This window comes from Microcaecilia unicolor, chromosome 6, assembly GCF_901765095.1.
Source record: "Microcaecilia unicolor chromosome 6, aMicUni1.1, whole genome shotgun sequence".
Classification (NCBI taxonomy): domain Eukaryota; kingdom Metazoa; phylum Chordata; class Amphibia; order Gymnophiona; family Siphonopidae; genus Microcaecilia; species Microcaecilia unicolor.
The window spans coordinates 229,628,544-229,648,966 of NC_044036.1; the positions used below are offsets into that span (position 1 = coordinate 229,628,544).

Genomic DNA, 20,423 nt, shown 5'->3' on the forward strand with positions numbered 1-20,423 from the left:
ATTTATGTTTTGAATTGTAGGGAGTCAAACTGAGAAGCAGTTGGATGAAATCTCCCAGTCATTCTTGGGTAATTCTATGTGAAAGGTTACAGAGATGTTCAACTAAATGATTTGTAATGAGACATTGTAAAAGTTGATAACTGTTAATGTATAAGTTGGGTGCACTATTTGACAGTGTATCTTGTGAAAAGTCACATGACAGGACTGCATGCTACTTTACTAAGCAGCATATCTAGAAAGTACACTGTACATAGGTCAGACGTTATGTGTAAGTGAATATATGTGGAAGTGTTTGAACAGAGAAATATATATGAATTATGATATACTCTTTTGCGATAGGCTAGAATAACAATTGATTTTAACTTTAACCAGAATTGCATAAAGTATAAACCTGAGAACAGCATTGAGCTGATGCCATTTTGTTCAAGAACAGGCCAGACATTAAACAGATTGTTTCACTTGTTGGAAACTGTGACCTTTATGACCTCAGGCCTATAAACAACTATGAAGTCCTCATTGCTCTGCTATGCTTACTTGATTTATTGTTTTCACTCTAAGTTGGCACCTTTCAGAAGCATGATGTTACCTCCTATGTGACACTCTAATTACAAATTTACAAATATCAGCCTGACCAGCTGGTATATAAGAAGAATTTCACCCAATCTATACAGGACCATATAGTATCCAAACAGTGATACCTACAGCTGCATCGCTGGAAGGAGACTTTTGTTGGACTTATTTGTGTAATTTCCATTTACTGGATGAACTGTTAAATTCTACTCCAGCATTTAAACTGTTGGTCTGATTACAGGAATGTTGCTTTTTTGTATAATCTTAAATTATGTTACATTTTGAATTATAATGATATCTTTCTGCTTGTTAGGGGTAAACTCATATGTTAATTCCTTTACTTAGTTCATCAACCTTACTAAAGCAACTGATTGTTTCCTGTTTGATAATGTTTCTGTTCACATAATAAGCTATGTGCTGTTTTATTTTAACTGTTAATGGTCTATTTATAGAAAAGAAATTATATTCCCACAGAATTTTCAAAAAATGCTGTTACCAGAAAATGCTTTTGTTTCTAATCTTATCCTTCCATTACTGGACGCTGTAAAATATTATGTTGCAGTAGTGAGCCATGGGCTAAGCCATGTCTCAACAGGAGGGATGGTAACAGAATATTCACAGCATACGGGTTTTCACAATACTCTAAAATTTTCTGTTCACAATGTATGCTCTGTGCCAAGCACAATTTTCAGGGAAGACTTAGACCCCAAATGGGCACCTTCCCTCACCCAAAGTACCCATTTCAGTAAATGTGAAAACAAGAAATATTGCTTACATGTGTTCCAAATGGGTAGAAATATTCCCCAGTAAAACAGCTGATGCCCTGACAGTGGCTAAAGATTTGATAAAATAAGTCATACCACGGTATGGCATTCCAGAGAGAATTTATAGTGACAATAGTCCCCATTTTGTAAACTCCATTATTTCTCTATTAGGGAAACAATTGGCTATTGATCTGGGGAACCATTGTGCCTACCGCCCCCAGTCAGCAGGACTGGTGGAAAGACACAATGGAATCTTCAAAAGCAGATTAAGAAAGATAATGGCAGAAACTGGAAAGAATTGGATGTACTGCCTCCCCTTGGCCACCTTGTATATGCATATAACACCAGCAGGGAGGACAGGATTGACTCCCTTTGAAATTTTGGTTGGGAGGTAGTAGGTGATCCCTCAGTTTGCCTCATTGGAAAAGATTCATGAGGAGGCTGAGGAATCACTGGCAACATATATGAAGAAAATGTTAACTAACAAAGAAGTTTTTCTGTCTAATGTCATTCCACATCAGTTTGAAGATCCTGCATACACAAAACTTGGAAGGATCCTATTTACTTTGGACGTTTCCGAATTGAGGCTTTATCAGCCGCTGCTGTGAAGCTGCAAAACCATACTTCCTGCTTCAGATGTCTGAAGTCTGCTACCTGTATGTTGTTTAACAAAACTTGAATAAGCCATACTTCATACTGAATGTTGTGATATTGAACACGCCCCCTTCATACTGATCATTGTAACATTGATGATTGGGGACTTACGGTTCTAGAGTTTTCATTTATTTCACTTTTGTCATTATTCTCACTGCCTTGCTAGCAACAGTTTTGTTGATAGAAAGAGGATTTACTTCAACATTTGTGAAAGAACTTGTCATAAGAATTTAACCATTTATATTCACGAACAGCATGAGACCAAGTCAGGCTTTAAGCATTTTATTTCTTGCAAGAGAGACAAATTCAGCATACATTCATGAAGTTGTCTGATCTACACAAATCCTTCTGTTCTTATATATCTTTCTTACACCATTAGATCAATTCATAGAAACTAATTCATTATCCTGCTTGTCCAATTATCTATTCCCTTATATGGTCTATCTGCTCAGTTTCCCCACTTACATTTCTCCATGACTTACCTCATTCTATACCTGGGTCATTATTTTTTAAACTCCTTTTGGATGAACTTCATGACCCATACAATTAACACATTCTTGTACTTTATTTACATTCAGCTGTATCTAAGTTGGGATAACATGTGTTATAGCTATCCAAAAGCATGTCTAAGACAAACTACAGTGCTTCTTGTCTAGAAGGTGTATATGTAAAAATGATTAACCCATTAATTTCCCTAACAGAACTGCTATAACATTTTAACCCTCTCATGTCTGTTTTGAATTGGGATCCTGGTCCTGATGGTAATACTGCCTGGAGCCCTTACATCTGGTTTTGTATATTGTGTGAACCTTTACTTGACAGTTGGACCACAGGCCCCGGAACTCTTACTTTAGAAACAATCGACTTCTATGGGATTGTTCTACTTAAACTTGAACAGGGAAGCATACCATTACCTAGACCTAACACTGGAGAATTGGTACACTTTTGGCTGATCTCATATAAGATACTAGATAGAGATTGGCACCCTTGGTTCTTCTATAGGCAAAGGGGAGATAGTTTTGAGCTGTTTGAAATTGTTCACGCACAAACCCACTGGGGGGCCATCCTTTTACCGCTTCCATTCTGACTGTTTTTCATTTTCTGTTGTTGGTCAGTAGTGCTCTTTGATCCACAGATCCTGAACTTATTGAGCTTGGAAAGGTCCAAGCAGGAGACTGGGTCCTAATCAAGGTCATCAAGAGGGAAAATTGGGCTTCACCCCGCTGGGAAGGTCCATATCAAGTACTCCTGAGTACCCCCACAGCTGTAAAAATAGCTGAACGAAGTACCTGGGTACACCTAGCAGAACCAGGAGCTGAGATTAGGCAACCAGAGTAGACCAACTTCTTGCAAGGGTAAGCCCGGCTGCAAAGGGGAGGTACTTCAATAGGAACCCTTGTCTCAAACCCGGTGAAGAAAACAACAACCGAAGTGAGAATTTAGGGTTGAAATGGAGGCCTTAACATCTGATTCAGACGACCCATGTGAACAATTGACTGAGACAACAGTTTAGAGTCCCTTCGGATGACTGGAAAGGAGGAGAGCAATTAGGACCTTGACTGACAGACAGAGAATAATCAGGTTGGTCCTAAGAGCAATCTGTGGTATAGCTCTTATCATCCTCCTACTCCAGGTCATAGATGCAGTTAAAAGGAGGCCAAAAGTGGAATAATTCCCAAGACCACTTTGATCGGATGCAGAGGGAATTTATTCGAGAAAGACACCGATTTGGGGCAGCTCGAGCACTATTCAAAGGAACTGAACCCACAGAATGGGCACATACGGGGCTTCCTGAACCCACTAAGAACATTACCTTTTATGAGGGTCAGGCCAGTACAGTGGAAATAGATTTTTGTGAACTAACTCGCTGTGGAGGACGAGAGGCAGCTGCCAGACTTACATGGTCTGACAAGTATGTATGCTTCCTTCCCACAAATACTTCCGGAACCCGTCAATGCACTATATGGAACCTAGCTATTTGGAGCACGAGCTCCACCCCTTGGGGGTATTACCTACTAAAAACACAAGATGATACTGAGATCCAAAGCAGGTTTTCCATCATAAAAAAAGCAGTGTCTGAATGTACTGATGAAACAAACTATAATAAACTACTAATTACTTTACAAACACCCCGGAAGGCAGATGAACGTTTATATGCTGTGGGCGCATACATCTCTGGGACTGATCCCATTGGACACTTCTTTATCCAAATATTGTAGAGAAATATTTCTCGAGAGAACTTTGAACTTTCCCTGCCTAAAATGATCAGATTTGAAAATCTGACCATTGAAGAAAAACTGGAACTTGAAACAGGTTACCAGGAAAAAAAAAACGAATGGACGGCATGGGTAATCTATACTACTTGAAAAATAAACAAGTCTGACTGTGTGGTGTGTGCTAAGGCAAGACCTTCCTTGGGGACCATACCCTTCAGATTGAGTCCTGATGATCCTGAGGGATTGCAGTGCATGGTCCAGCTATGTAACAGTAGTTCTCAACCCAGTGGCACCTGATTATAATGTCACACCTCCCCCCCCCCCCCACTAAAGGAAGAATTAGACCACCCATGGTAACCTCATACCCAGGTAACTACACTTGCTTTTCTATAGAAGAACAAGGAAAGTGACAGAATCTGAAGCCACTATCAGACTCATATTGCAATCATCGGGTCAGCTTGATGGGAAAACAGAACCGTAAATACCATCTCGATTGGTTCCAGAATCAAGACCAAGGAAGAACTGATGTCTGGTGGATGTGTGGGGATGTCCATCTTAGACCCCATCTCCCACAGATGTGGCACGGGGAGTCTACATTAATACAAGTTGTCATGCCGTTTTACATGTTACCCACAGGAACACTGGAACTAACAAAATCAATTCCACACAGAATAAAGAGGGCAGTGACACCTGGCAGATCATTTGACCCACATGTGTATGTGGATGACATTAGGGTGCCTTGAGGGGGTACCCAATTAGTTAAAGGCAAGGAACCAGGTTACTGCGGGATTTGAGCCCTTCCTCTTCTGGTGGGTAACAGTTAATAAAAATGTGGATTGGATCAACTACATCTATTACAATCAAAATAGGTTTGTTAACTACACTCGAGATGATGTGAAAGGAATTGCTGAGCAGCTGGATGCCACTTCAATGATGGCATGGCAGAATCAACTGGCACTAGACATGCTACTGGCAGAGAAAGGTGGAGTCTGCCAGATGTTGTACATATTTATTTATTATTTATTATTACATTTGTATCCCGCGCTTTCCCACTCAAAGCAGGTTCAATGCGGCTTACATAGTAAAAGGAATACATAATATTGTTAGAGAGGGTAAAAGTTAATTATACCAGAATAATAGATGAGATGAGTAAGTAGAAAAAGGTGCTAGGCAATTTGATCATGTTATGCCATTTCTGAAGGAAGCTCATTGGCTGCCTTGTGCTTTCCATGCAAAACACAAGTTATTAGTTCTAACTCAAAGCATTCCACTTGGAAAAACCACCATATTTGACTAATTTGTTAATCCTGTCCCATTCATCATGCACTTTAAGATCTCAAAACCAAAATTTTGTAATCCCCTCTCAAGTGAGAGCCCATTTAGATTCTACTAGAGAATTGGCTCTCTTTTTTTGGCACCAACTCTAGAATTTCCCTTCCCCATTTTCTAACGCTGTAAAGTAATATAGATTATTTTAATAAGGATCTTAAGACTAATAGGCATTTTGTGGCCTTAATAAGAGTCCAGGAATTACAGTTATGAGTAAATTCTGGGTTGACTGACATCCCTCCTGTCCTACACCAGATTACTGACCTTGTTTTTATTTTTTCGCTGTGAAATTTGCCGAGATTATTCTGTTTCTTTGATGTTCAAGTGTTTTTTTTATAAATGTATTACATAATTCCTATTGTTCTTAGGATGTCTAAGTAACATTATATAATTTTTAGTAGATAACTTTGTAGGTGTTAGCCATATACTGGATGTACAGTATATACTCAAATATAAACGGAGATTTTTGTTCCCAAAAAAGGCCCAAAAATTGGGGTCCTGATGGGAGTATTATCAAGGCATTGGCTGGACTGACAGCCTTGTCAAAAGAACTGGTGGAAAATTCAGGCTTTGATGACCCATTCACCAAATGGATGGAAGATTGTTTTGGGAATTGGAGTGGCCTGATTACTTCAGTATTGACCCACGGTTGCTGTGGCTGCAGCCATATTGGTAACATGCGGATGCTGCTGCATTCCATGTATTCGCGACCTACTCCAAAGACTAATTGATGCAACCCTAGCTAAGACTATGTACCAGCATGAAGAGCTTAATGATGAAGATGACAATAGCCGGGATTCCTCTAGAGACTACATAGCTTCCACTGGCATATAATAATCTCAAGACTGCATGAATTTTCAGGACTAAAAGAAAGAGTCTTGGAGAGGAATCTATCTTAGAGACTTGCGTAAACATATGTAACAATGATAAACAGGAGGGAAATGTAGAGAAAATATTCTGTTAATATAGGGCTAATCATTATTACAATTTCTAAGTAAAAGTAGATTCAGCTCTGACCATGTGCATTGCAAGTAGAACTGAATGTTCTTAGATATGCTTTTGGCTGGCTACATTACTAACAGTAGACTGTAACATGTTAAAATGTACTGTATTTGTGATGACAGGCACACAAGACACTGTGGAACTGCACATAGGCATTTTAGGAGAAAGGTTTATAAGAGTGTGTGTGTGTGGGGGGGGGGGGGGGGGGGGGTTGAGTCAGACAACTTCCTGACTGATGTTGCATTTTTGTCTCCTTGCAAGAGAATAAAGCTATTTTTTGTTTAAGCCTGTTTGATCTCTTGGGATTCGTGAGTATATTAATTAAATTTTCTTAACAATATGCTTAGACAGGGCCACTGCGTCTATTCCCAACTTGATCGCCTTGCTTTTGCAGTTTGGGTCCTTCTCAGGGTTGCGGATCAATTTTGATAAATCGGAAGCCTTATCTGTCTCATCACCATGTACGTGCCAGCAGCTGTCAACATTTCCTCTTGCATGGTCTTCGGGCACTTTAAAGTACTTGGAGGTGTACCTCCATAAAGATTTGAGAGTGATATACCATCAAAACATCCAGGACAACTTAGCCTTAAAGCGTTGTGTCATTGATGGAGAGATTTACCGCTCTCATTACTGGGCAGAGTGCCGCTAGTCAAAATGGTCATGTTGCCAAAGATACTGTATTCTTTGCAGATGTTGCCTCTCTGGATTACAAAAAAAGATGAACTTTATTACAAAGGGTTCATAGGGACTTTTATCTGGGTGGGACGCAGGGCCAGAATTGGATTTGCTAAACTCATACTCTCTAGAGCTAGGGGAGGGTTAAACTTGCCAGATCTCCATTTGTATAATGTGGCGGCTTTCCTCTGATAGATACATGAGCTGCATTCGGAGACTTCGAGATTTGCGCCGCAGTCTATCTGGGAGGATGAGTCTCTCCCATACTTGGCTTTTAATCTTCTGCAGGTGCCAGCGGGGAGGAAGGAGGGTCTGCGTTCCCTGCTTCGTCTGCTAAGGTGAGCCTGGGTTTGGTGGAGAGGGGGCTTGGAGGGGGCGTCGGGTCCTTCTCCTTTCTTAGCGGCGGTCAATAATCCCCAATTCCCGGCAGGGCAGGGAGTGACGCGTTTTAAGGCTTGGGCGCGAAAAGGTTGTCGGTATGTAGGGCATTTTACAGCACCTGGGGGGGACTCTTTTCCTACTTTTGAACCGGCGCAGGCGAACTGGAGTTTGGTGCACGCTGATTTCTTGCCTTTTTTTTACAATGGAGGCATTATTGTGCGGCATTGACCCCCGTGAGGACATGCAGACCGACCTTCTCTCGGCTGGATAAGATTTTTTGCCAGGTTCCAGAGCAGGCTAATAAGCTTGCAGTTTGGTATGCTATAGGTAGGGAGCAGAAGGAGGCACTTTTTCTTGCAGGCTTGGCCAAGTGGTGGGGGGAACAGCTGGGGGAGGCGGTTACAGTGGAAATGCTTTCAAAATACTTTACATGTGCATTCAAAGCAACTCCCAGTGTAAACTTACAAGAAATTCAGTTTAAGTTGTTACACGGTGCTTTTATAACAAGGGAGAAGACGTAGGAGAAAAAGACTACACACACAGATCACAAGCACATGAGTCATGGGCCCGCCTAGACTATATATTGATCTCAGTATCAGCGTTCCCATGGGTGACAGAGGCACAGATAGGTCAAACAGTGGTGTCTGATCATGCACCAGTGTGGGTGACGCTGGAGGCCGCGAGCGGGTTCCAAACTACACAGAGGTGGAGGTTCCCCAATTACCTAATTAAAGACTCAGAGTTTCAAGAGTATGTACGGACCAAATGGGAGACGTATGTTGACCATAATGTTCAGCATCGCTCTGACCCCAAATTATTTTGGTGTGCTGCTAAGGCGGTGCTGTGGGGAGATATTATTTTGTATATGGCCACAAGACAGAAGAAGGTAGCCGCTAGCATCTTAAACCTGCAGCATAGCTTACGCAAGGCAAAGCAGAGGTTCTTGCAATCCCCCTCTAAGGCCACCAGAGAATCATATACATTACTCCAGGTAACAATAAATACGTTGTTACAGGAGCAGACCCAATGCTGGATGGTATTCCAGAAATGGGAGGGCTACTGGCTAGGCTGGTATCATCAAGGGAGGGCCACCGAGCTATAACTGTGTTGCGGGATAAGCAAGGGCAGTTGACAAATAAGCCTGAGAAAGTGAAGCAAATTTTATATGACCATTTTCAAACATTATATAAGGCTAGAGACGCCCCACGAGGGGCAGATATTGACAATCTCCTGGCACGAGCCAGAATGCCTCGGTTGGAAGAGCCGACTATAGAGGCGCTTGGGTCACCCCTTCAATTTAAAGAATTACAACACACGATTAAAGGATTGAAACCTAACTCAGCGCCGGGGGTAGACGGGTATTTGGGAGAATTTTACAAGAACATGCTGCCCTCCTTGGTAGGGGATTTATTTGAATATTATAATTCGGTTATTCAAGAGGGTAGGCTACCAGCACATGAGAATACTGCCCTGATATCACTGCTACCTAAACCTGGAAAGCCTGTGGATGAGCCTGAGTCCTATAGGCCCATCTCCCTAATTAACGTTGACATCAAAATCCTAGCCAAAATCTTAACAAATAGATTGTCTCCGTATATGGCAGATTTGATTGGCGCATCACAGGTGGGATTCATTCCCAAACGTCATTCGGTGTGGCATATGCGGAGAATTTTTACTCTCAATGGCGCAGAGTGGGCTCCGGGGTGAGCAGGCAATGCTGGTCAGTCTGGATGCTGCTAAAGCTTTTGATCAGGTGATTTGGAGTTATCTTTTTAGAGTTTTGGAATGGGTGGGCTTACCAGCATGGCCAAAAGCTGCAATACAAATGCTCTATTTGGGCATGGCCGCTCAGTTGTTGATAAATGGAGGCAGGACTACTGACCTGGAGATACAGAGGGGAACCCGGCAGGGGTGTCCTCTGTCTCCATTTCTTTTTGATCTCTCATTAGAGCCATTGATCTGGCTGCTGAATAATACACCAGAAGTTAAGGGAATTACGTTGGGGAGAGAGAAGAAGGTGGCGTTGGCCTGTGCTGATGATATAATGCTTCTCCTGGAGGACCCACAAGACTCCTTGGAGAAGGCGCTAGGAATAATAGCAGAGTTTGGAAAGATGGCAGGGTTTTCTCTGAACCTACAGAAATCGTGTGCTTTGGCCTTAGATGAAAAGATGGAACAACAGTGGAGAGGACAGTTTCCCCTCAGATGGGCAGAGGGCGACTTGAAATACCTGGGGGTACAGATCACCAGAGATCTCGCGCAACTGTATAAAACTAATGTGGAACCTCTGATAGAGATGACTAGACGGAAGCTCGTGGTGTGGCGGGATTTGCCCATATCGCTATGGGGGCGGATCGCGCTGTTCAACATGATCTTAATACCAAAATGGCTGTATGTATTCCAACAGTTACCATTGTATCTGTTGAAGAAGGACGAGCGAGTAGTAGATAGGCTGATACAAACGTTTCTTTGGAGAGGGAAGTGACCTAGACTTGCCATGGAAACCTTGACAACCCCGAGATATGGTGGGGGAATGGGGCTCTTGAGTATACGAAATCTTACGATTGCATGCTCAATGAGACACATCAATGATTGGTACAGGGGAACCTCAGAATTCTCTTTAACAGAAGTAGAGATGTCCTTATTTGACGGAATGCATTTTAGTCAGTTGTTGCACTCGGTAGGACAGCTACCGCCGGGGGCCTTCCAGCGTCACCCACTACTGAAATCAATGAGAGCCACCTGGAGATGGTTGTGTAAGAGGCATCATCTCTCAGCTAAGACCACACCACTTCTCTCAATCTGTCAAAATCCGGCTTTTCCACCTGGATGGGGGAGCAGTGTTTTTGGGGCATGGGCAAAAAAGGGCATTATATACAGTGGTGTGCTGGTAAATTTTTAACAACAGGCTCTCTCCCCGGTCCACCTCGGCGCCCCCCCCCCCCCACCTTGGCGCCCCCCCCATCCACCTCTGCGCCCCCCCCCCAAAAAACATTGCAGAGCTGGCTATAGCCGGGGGGGGGGGGGCAATGCATTACTCGCTCCAGGAAAAAAAATTAAATGATCCCAATCTAAATTTTTTTTTGTTTTTTTTTTGTTACATCATTTGTACCCTGCGCTTTCCCACTCTTGGCAGGCTCAATGCGGCTTACATGGGGCAATGGAGGGTTAAGTGACTTGCCCAGAGTCACAAGGAGCTGCCTGTGCCTGAAGTGGGAATCGAACTCAGTTCCCCAGGCCCAAAGTCCACCACCCTAACCACTAGGCCACTCCTCCACTCATGTTTAATATGGGATATTAATTCATGTTTAATATGGGATAAAATGCCATAAATAAGTAAATAAATATAAACTTTTAATGTTCAGCACCTGATTCTCAAAGTGGACATATTCCAAACACTATAATGAAAATAAAATTATTTTTTTCTACCTTTGTTGTCTGGTGACTTTGTTTCTCTGATCATGCTGGCCCAGTATCTGATTCTGCTGCTCTCTATCTGTTCCCTTGACTCCGTTTCCAGGGCTTCCTTTCCATTTATTTATTTTCTTTCCTCCTTTCTTCTTCATTTCTGGTCCTCCGCAGACTTGACTGTACAGTGGATCCAGCTTCTGCCTATTTTCTCCATCCATGTGCAGTTTCTCTCCTCACTTCCTTTTCCCTCATCTAATCTCCTTCCTCTATCTTCCCTCCATGTCCAGCATTTCTTCTCTCTTCCTTCCCTCCCCTCCATCCATGACCAGAATTTCTCTTGCCCTCCCCTCCATCCATGTCCTGAAACCCTCCTCTCTCCCCTGCCCCTCTCTAGCCATCCATACCCAGCAAGTCTCTTCTCTCCCCTGCCCCCTCTACCCATCTATGCCCAGCAATTCTCTCCCCTGCCCCCCTCTACCCATCCATGCCCAGCAATTTTCTCCCCTGTCCCCCTCTACCCATCCATGCCCAGCAATTTTCTCCCCTGCCCCCTCTGCCCATCCATGCCCAGCAATTCTCTCCCCTGCCCCCCTCTGCCCATCCATGCCCAGCAATTCTCTCCCCTGCCCCCCTCTACCCATCCATGCCCAGCAATTCTCTCCTCTGTCCCCCTCTACCCATCCATGCCCAGCAATTCTCTTCCCTGCCCCCCTCTACCCATCTATACCCAGCGATTCCCCTCCCTCCCCTGCCCTCCCGCTCCCATCCATGTCCAGCGATTCTCCGTCGCCCCCACCCTCCCCTCCCGCTCCCATCCGTCTTTTTGTATTACCTCCATCGAAGCGCCACGTTATTTAAAGCCCTGCTGCCCGTCTCCAGCCTTCTCTGCTTGCTTCGTGATGATGTTCATTCCCTCAGTCCCGCCTTCGCGGAAAAAGGAAATGACGTCAGAATGACATCAGAAGGCGGGACTAAGGGCACGAACTCATCACAAGCAAGCAGGGAAGGCTGGAGACGGGCAGCAGGGCTTTAAATAACGCAGCGCTTCGACGGAGGTAATAGAAACTGACGGATGGGAGCAAGAGGGGAGGGTGGGGGAGAAGGACATCGTTGGACATGTTTGGGAGCGGGAGGGGAGGTAAGCATGGCCTGTGATGGCGCCCTCCTGCCATGCTTACCTCCCGTAATGGAGCCGGCTCGCCCCCAAGAACAACCAGCTCGCAAGAGCTGTCAAAATGTAACAAGCGGCTCTTGCGAGCCGGAGCGAGCCGGCTCCAGCACACCACTGATTATATACATTGATCAGGTAATTAATGAAGAGGGCCACATTAAACCATTTAGTGACTTACAGAGGCAATACAGGATTTCCCCGGGACATTACTTTGCCTATTTCCAATTGCAACATTATATCTCCTCATTGCTTTGGACTGATTTAACCGAGGATGTAATTGACATCTTAACAGAGAGCTACTCTTTAGGTTCACAATTGTCGGTTCCTCTGAGGTTCCATCATCAACAACTAAAGGATACCATGGCCGAAATAAATTATGCGCAACTAGACTTGAGTTGGAGGACCAATTTAGGGTGTGAGATTACCACTGACCTTTGCCGCTTATATCTTAAGGGTATATACTTGTTGAGACTCTCTGTATACCAAAGAGAAAAATTGTACCGATTCATAATGCAAATGTATATAGCACCAAAACAGGCAATACTGGCAAATATCGGTGGGACTGGGGCATGTTTGAAATGTGGAACCGGAATGGCCTCCTTGGGGCATATGTTTTGGCATTGCCCCTTGGTACACCATTTCTGGCAGAACCTACTAAAGAATGTGGATGGTATGTGGGACTGTTCGTTGGTGTATGACCCGCTGCTTCTTTTCCACCAGTTCAAGTTCACCTCGGATCCTCCGGCGGGTTTCAAGGGATTTCTGGGAATGGCCATCTATTTTGGCATCAATACCATTTTGAGGCCCTGGCTCTCCCCGTTGTGCCCTTCCCTACAAATATGGAGAACTCAAATGATACAACAAATGAGGGTGGACAGATGTGGAGTTCGCCAATGGGATAGTGTTTCTGGACTCCGATTCAGGGCCAGATGGGAACCTTTGTGGAACACCCTAACACATAAGGGAAAAAGCCACATTTTAAATTGCTGATCCATACTTTGGAGTGGGAGGAGGGGGGGAGGGATGGAGTAGATGGGGGGTTAAGTATTAGACACGGGAGGGATTAAAGTGGAGTAAGGGGATTTGTATTGTCAATTTATCTGTTGTACAAGAGTCTTTTTGTTTGTCTAACATGGTTAAGGTTTTTAATCTTGGTGGGGAGTGAGGAAGTTGGTAGGGGGGGGAGGGTAAGTTTATAATTTCACAAAGTGCTCGCCAAGGTACATTATCCTGTTACGTGTTTGGAATTGTAAAGTAAAGGACCTAAAACAAGGATCCCGCTTAAGTTTAATCAAAGTGGGTAAGGTAGAGGGGAGGGGGGGAACAAACGGCTTAAGCTTGATGGCTGGTTTTATACACTTGTGTTTGGATAAGATTCGTTTAATGAGTTTGTGTGATGTATTTACCATGTTTGGTAATGTAACATTTTGGAGGATACTATGTTGAGCCATAAAGTGTTGGGAAATATAGAATTGATGGGTGATAATTGGGTAGTGGGGAGGGGGAGGGGAGAAAATCAATCAAAAAACTGTCTAGTGATCTTAGATCAATGGTTGGAATTGTTGCCTTTGTATTTTCTATTGAAATGTTGTTGTAATTATGTTTCTACCAATAAAAAAGATTTAAACATAACAAGGGAGAAGGGGAAGCAAATGGGGCTTTGGGAGGATAATAACTGTGTGCTCTGTAAGCATAGAGTGGGCACGCTTGTCCATACTTTTCTGGAATGCACGGAACTGTGTAGCTTTTGGGTGGGTGTATTGGGGGCCCTAGAGCGCATGCTAGGCGTTCCAGTTGAATGGTCCTAAAGGGTGCTGCTCCTGGGAGATGAGCCCCATTTGAGCGAGCAGGGGTTGTCTCCCTCCCAGGTGCGCTTTGTGTGTGTGGCGCTAATGCTGGCTAGGAAAACTGTACTGGTGAACTGGGTTGCGGAAGACCCACCGACTGTACATCACTGGATGGTAAAGATGACACAGATGGCTCGCTGGGAGAGGGAATGAATTCAGTCATCTGGGCAGAAGAGCGGCCAGGCGTACAGATCTCTGTGGCAACTTTATGTAGAGTTGTCCTCAGGGCCTCAATTTTCTCCAGGAGTAGGTGGGGTGAGGTAGGGGGGTAGAGGGGGGGGAGGGGGTGGAGGGGAAGTAGGAGATATCCGTATGGGGGTTGAAAAATAAAATAAGGTGGATAAGACGTTTGCAAAGTTATGCGTTCATGTTTTTGTTTATTTAGTTCATAAGTACATAAGCACCACCATACTGGGAAAGACCAAGCATCCTGTCTCCGACAGCGGCCAATCCAGGCTTCAAAAACCCGGCAAACCCCCCCCCCCCCAAAAAAAAAAAAAAAATTAATAATGTTCAATGGACTTTTCCCTCAGGAATCTATCCAAACCCCCTTTAAATTACGTAAGGCCAGCTGCTGTCACTACATTCTCCGGCAACGAGTTCCAGAGTCTAACTACACGCTGAGTAAAGAAAAACTTCCTCCTATTTGTTTTAAGTCTACCATATTCTAGCTTCATCTTGTGTCCCCTGGTTTTGTTGTTGTTTGAAAGTGTAAACAATCGCTTCACATCTGTCTGCTCTACTTCGCTCATTATCTTATAGACTTCTATCATATCACCCCTCAGCCACCTTTTCTCCAAGCTGAAGAGCCCTAACCTTCTCAGCCTTTCCTCATAGGGAAGTCGTTCCATTCCCTTTATCATTTTCGTCGCCCTTCTCTGCACCTTTTCTAATTCCTTTATATCTTTTTTGAGATGCGGCGACCAGAATTGGACACAATACTCGAGGTGCGGTCGCACCATGGAGCGATACAACGGCATTATAACATCCTCGTGTTTGTTTTCAATCCCTTTCCTAATAATACTCAACATTCTGTGCTTTCTTAGCCGCCGCAGCACACTGGGCAGATGTTTTTAACGTCTTATCAACAATTACTCCCAGATCCCTTTCTAGGTCCGTAACTCCTAACGCGGAACCTTGCATGACATAGCTGTAATTTGGGTTCCTCTTACCCACATGCATCACTTTGCACTTGTCAACATTGAACTTCATCTACCACTTGCACGCACAATCCCCCAGTCTTGCGAGGTCCTCCTGTAATCTTTCACACTCCTCCTGCGACTTGACGACCCTGAATAATTTTGTGTCATCTGCGAATTTAATTACCTCACTAGTTACTCCCATCTCAAGGTCATTTATAAATATATTAAAAAGCAGTGGTCCCAACACAGACCCCTGCGGGACCCCACTAACTACCCTTCTCCACTGAGAATACTGACCGTTCAACCCTACTCTTTGCTTCCTATCTTTCAACCAGCTCTTAATCCATAGTAATACCCTACCTCCGATCCCATGACTCTCCAGTTTCCTCTGGAGTCTTTCATGAGGCACTTTGTCAAACGCCTTTTGAAAATCCAGATACACAACATCCACCGGCTCCCCATTGTCCACATGTTTGTTCACCCCCTCAAAAAAATGCAGTAGATTGGTGAGGCAAGACTTTCCTTCACTAAATCCGTGCTGAATTTGTCTTATCAGCCCATGTTTTTGTACGTGCTCTGTAATTTTATTCTTGATAATAGCCTCTACCATTTTGCCCGGTACTGACGTCAGACTAACCGGTCTATAATTTCCCGGATCTCCTCTGAATCCTTTTTTAAAACTCGGCGTAACATTGGCTAACCTCCAGCCTTCTGGTACCACACTCGATTTTAGGGATAGATTGCATATTACTAACAGTAGCTCTACAAGTTCATTTTTCAGTTCTATTAATACTCTGGGATGAATACCATCAGGTCCTGGTGATTTACTACTCCAGTTTGCAGAACTGGCCCATTACATCCTCCAAGTTTACAGAGAATTCGTTTAGTTTCTCCGACTGGCCTGCTTCAAATATGCTTTCCGGCACCAGTGTCCCTCCCAAATCATCCTTGGTGAAGACCGAAGCAAAGAATTCATTTAATTTCTCCGCTACGGTTTGGTCATCCCTGATTGCCCCTTTAACACCATTTTCGTCCAGCGGCCCAACTGATTCTTTAGCCGGCTTCCTGCTTTTAATGTATCAAAAAAAATGTTTACTCTGTATTTTAGCTTCTAACGCTAACTTTTTTTTGAAGCCCTATTTTGCCCTCCTTATCTCTGCTTTGCATTTGGCTTGGCATTCCTTATGTTTTATCTTGTTACTTTCAGTCGGTTCTCTTCTCCACTTTCTGAATGATTGTTTTTTGGTTCTAATGACTTCCTTTACCTTACTGTTTAGCCACGCCAGTTGACATTTGGTCTTTTTTACCCTTTTACTAATACGCAGAATATATTTGTCCTGTACCTCCAGGATGGTGTTTTTAAACAACATCCATTCCTGATGCAAGTTTTTTACCCTGCGAGCTGTACCTTTCAGTCTTTTTTTCACCGTTTTTCTCATTTTGTCGTAATCACTTTTTCTAAAGTTAAACACTAGTGTATTTGATTTCCTAAGTTCACTTACTTCAATGCCAATATCAAAACTGATCATATTATGATCACTGTTATCAAGCGGCCCTCACACTGTTACCCCCCCCCCCCCCCCCGCACCAGATCATGAGCTCCAGTAATGACTAAGTCTAGTATTTTTCCTTCTCTTGTGGGCTCCTGATCCAGCTGTTCCATGAAGCCGTCCTTGATTTTATCAAGAAATTTCACCTCCCTAGCATGTACCGATGTTATATTAACCCAGTCTATATGTGTATAATTGAAATCACCCATTAATATTACATTGGCCAATTTATTTGCTTCCCTAATTTCCTTTGACATTGCTGCGTCTGTCCCCTCATCCTGGCCAGGCGGACGGTAGTACACTCCTGTCACCATCCTTTTCAAGTGGCAGGCGGGGATTCCAAATATCTAAGACCATGCATGGCTATCAGTTCGATGTATGATGTAAGATCTCACTTTGTATTTGTATTATCGCTTTGTTATGGTTATATATGTGCTGTGTTGACATATATGTGTCCTACACCTCAATAAAAATATTTAAAAAAAACAAACATATTTATAAATGACCTAGAGATTGGAGTAACTAGTGAGGTAATTAAATTTGTTGACGACACAAAGTTATTCAAAGTTATTAAATCACGAGAGGATTGTGAAAAATTACAAGAGGACCGTACGAGACTGGGAGACTGGACGTCTAAATGGCAGATGATGTTTAATGTGAGTAAGTGCAAAGTGATGCATGTGGGAAAGAGGAACCTGAATTATAGCTACATCATGCAAGGTTCCATGTTAGGAGTCACTGACCAAGAAAGGGATCTAGGTGTCGTCACTGATGATACATTGAAACCTTCTGCTCAGTGTGCTGCGGCGGCTAAGAAAGCAAATAGAATGTTAGGTATTATTAGGAAAGGAATGGAAAACAAAAATGAGGACGCTATAATGCCTTTGTATCGCTCCATGGTGCGAACGCACCTCGACTATTGTGTTCAATTCTGGTCACCACATCTCAAAAAAGATATAAAAGGGCGACAAAAATTATAAGGGGATGGGACGACTTCCCTATAAGGAAAGGCTAAAGCGGCAAGGGCTCTTCAGCTTGGAGGAAATACGGCTGAGGGGAGATATGATAGAGGTCTATGTTTAAATCTGTTTGTTAAGATTTCAAGATACAAACAAGAACCAACAACAGAACAAATAAAATCATCATGTTGCATGAGGCAAAGTACAAATCAACAGAGTATACCACTAAGGGCCTTGTTTCTTATAGCCCTTTACTAAGATTCCATACCTCTGCCATGAACAAATTTAATGATGATTACAAATTATTAATAGTAGATCATCAATTGCGATTTTTTTTGAGATTTAGAACTGTTGGGTGTATATCATCTGGACCAGGTGACATATTGTTAATCAACTTGTCAATTTGGCTAATTACAACCTGATTCACAAAGATTTGTTCCACTTCATTTGTATTGTCACCCTTGGCTGAAATCTTTTTTTTTTTTTTTTTTTTGAATCAACGATTTTTATTAATGAGCAGCCATAATGTACAGAATGTTTCAAACTGAAGTTTCAACCACCACAATATGTTAACTCGTCTGGTTCTACCAAAACCATAGCAATGCCATCTCGTTATTGATTATTTCTCCCTCCCCTTCCCTCCTCCCGACCCTCCCTCCCACCCCCTTCCCCTTTTCCTGCACACCCAAATGGATTAGCAATTCAAAATATATCTTCTCCCTTTCGGGGGGAGAGTAACCCAAAGGGCCTCCCATCTAGCTCTAAAACGGTCTCCAGGAACACTATCCATTTGCTTAACCCCACATCTGTCCACCTCATGTGCTGAATCATTGGAACCTCCACCACTGCAGAGAGGGGCTCGAAGAGGAGAGCCAAGGACTTCAGGATGGCACTTATTCCAAAAAATATGGCCGTCCCCATGAAGTCCTTGAAACCCCACTGGGAGAGCTGTCATGTATGTGAATCGATTGAAAAGAAAGTGGGTCCCCACACTAATGAACAATCCCATAGATCTTCAACCGCCCTTAGCAGGCCCCTCCAGAACCGAGTCAAATGAGGGCAGGACCAAAACATTTGTCCCAATGTTGCTAGGTTTCCCCCAAACATGACCCATTCTCTGATAGTTTTGCCCGAAAGGCTCTGCGCAGAAAAACATACAACCAAAGGAAAAAACGATAAAGTTTTTCTCGCTGAAAAATTGATAACCGTTGCGAGTACAGATTCCTGATGTTTGCTTTACATAATTCCGCGGAGATTTCATAACCGAGATCATTCAACCAACTTCGAGCCAACTTGGCATAATCCAATTCGGCCATGGTATCTTTCAACTGCTGCTGATGAAATTTTAACGGTACCGACTGTTGTGAGCCCAATGAGTACGCCTCTGATAGAATATCAGAAACATCTTCCGTTAAGTCCGTCCATGTCAAAGAGGAGACATAATGATGCAACTGGAAGTAAGCAAAGTAATGCCCGAGGGGAATCCCATACTGTTGGTTCAATTCTGCCAATGATTTAATGTGTCCCTCCTCGTTCAAGACTTGATCTAGATAGATGATTCCCTTCTTTGCCCATAAGCCAAACACACTGGGTCCCTGACCCAGAGGAAAGGCCGGATTGTTACAAATTGAGAGCAAGGGGGATGACTTAGAGAATAAATGATGACGCCGACACAGCCAGCACCAAGTAGCTCTCATTGCGACCAGCAGCAGATGATGACGGAAAGCAATCCTGGGCAAACTACCTCCTGAATGAAGCAGATGACTAAAATGAACCTCAGGAAACAGCGAAGTCTCTATTGAAGTTAAGGAAAACTCTGAAGTACCTCTAAACCAGTCATTTATATGCCTCATTGTGCACGCCGCCATGAGAGACAGAATACACAACAAACCCACCCCCCCCCGCTCTCCCCCGGTGTAACGAGCATGCCCATGGGAAGTGTAGAACGTTTCCCCTTCCATAGGTAAGACTAAATTAATTGTCCCAGCACCTTCTCATCCTTCTGTAACAAAAATAGGGGCAATTGCTGAAACACTATAACAACTTAGGTACCAAAATCATATTAAACAACGTATCCGGCCCCATAATGACAGAGGCAAAGCCTGCCATAATGTTAGCTTTTGTTTAGTCAACTCAAGTAGAGGGTTCACGTAAGTCATGTATAATGAAGCCGGATCCTTAGTAAGGAAAACCCCCAGATATTTCACGGTCGAATCCTCCCACCTCAGAGGAAACCTGCCCCTCCAGGATTGCTGCAATTCCTCATTGAGAGCCAGAGCGCATGACTTTTGCAAATTTAAAGAGAATCCTGACAGAGCTCCAAATTGATCTATAAGTTCCAACGCCGCGTTGAAGAGAACTCTCAGGATCAGAAAGAAGGAGCATGATGTCGTCTGCATATGCCAGAGCTGCCATCTCTTCTGCTCCCAACAAAATCCCCCGGATTCCTGGGGCACTATTTAACCTACAAATCAAAGGCTCCAAGGAGATATCAAAAAGAAAGGGAGACAATGGACAACCCTTGCCATGTCCCCCTCCCCACTCCAAAAAGATCTGACCTGCTCCCATTAACCACTATCTGTGCTCCCATTCCCGAGTATAGCACCCTCAATGCCCGTAGGAACCACTCTGGTAAACCTACCCAATCAAGCACCTGAAAAAGGTAGTCCCAATTCACCTGATCAAAGGCTTTTGCCGTGTCTAGACTCACTAGCATTGCCGGATTACCCCTATATCTGCTCTGTGCCATAGA

General features: G+C 43.5%; 1 long non-coding RNA gene across 1 annotated transcript; it reads left to right on the forward strand.

Moving 5' to 3' along the window:
* Window positions 1-1,237: 1,237 nt before the first annotated feature.
* LOC115473258 lies at window positions 1,238-17,306 on the forward strand. Its single transcript, XR_003942626.1, has 3 exons — window positions 1,238-1,321; window positions 1,726-1,728; window positions 17,295-17,306. It is a non-coding gene; the product is annotated as an uncharacterized LOC115473258 (long non-coding RNA).
* Window positions 17,307-20,423: the final 3,117 nt, after the last annotated feature.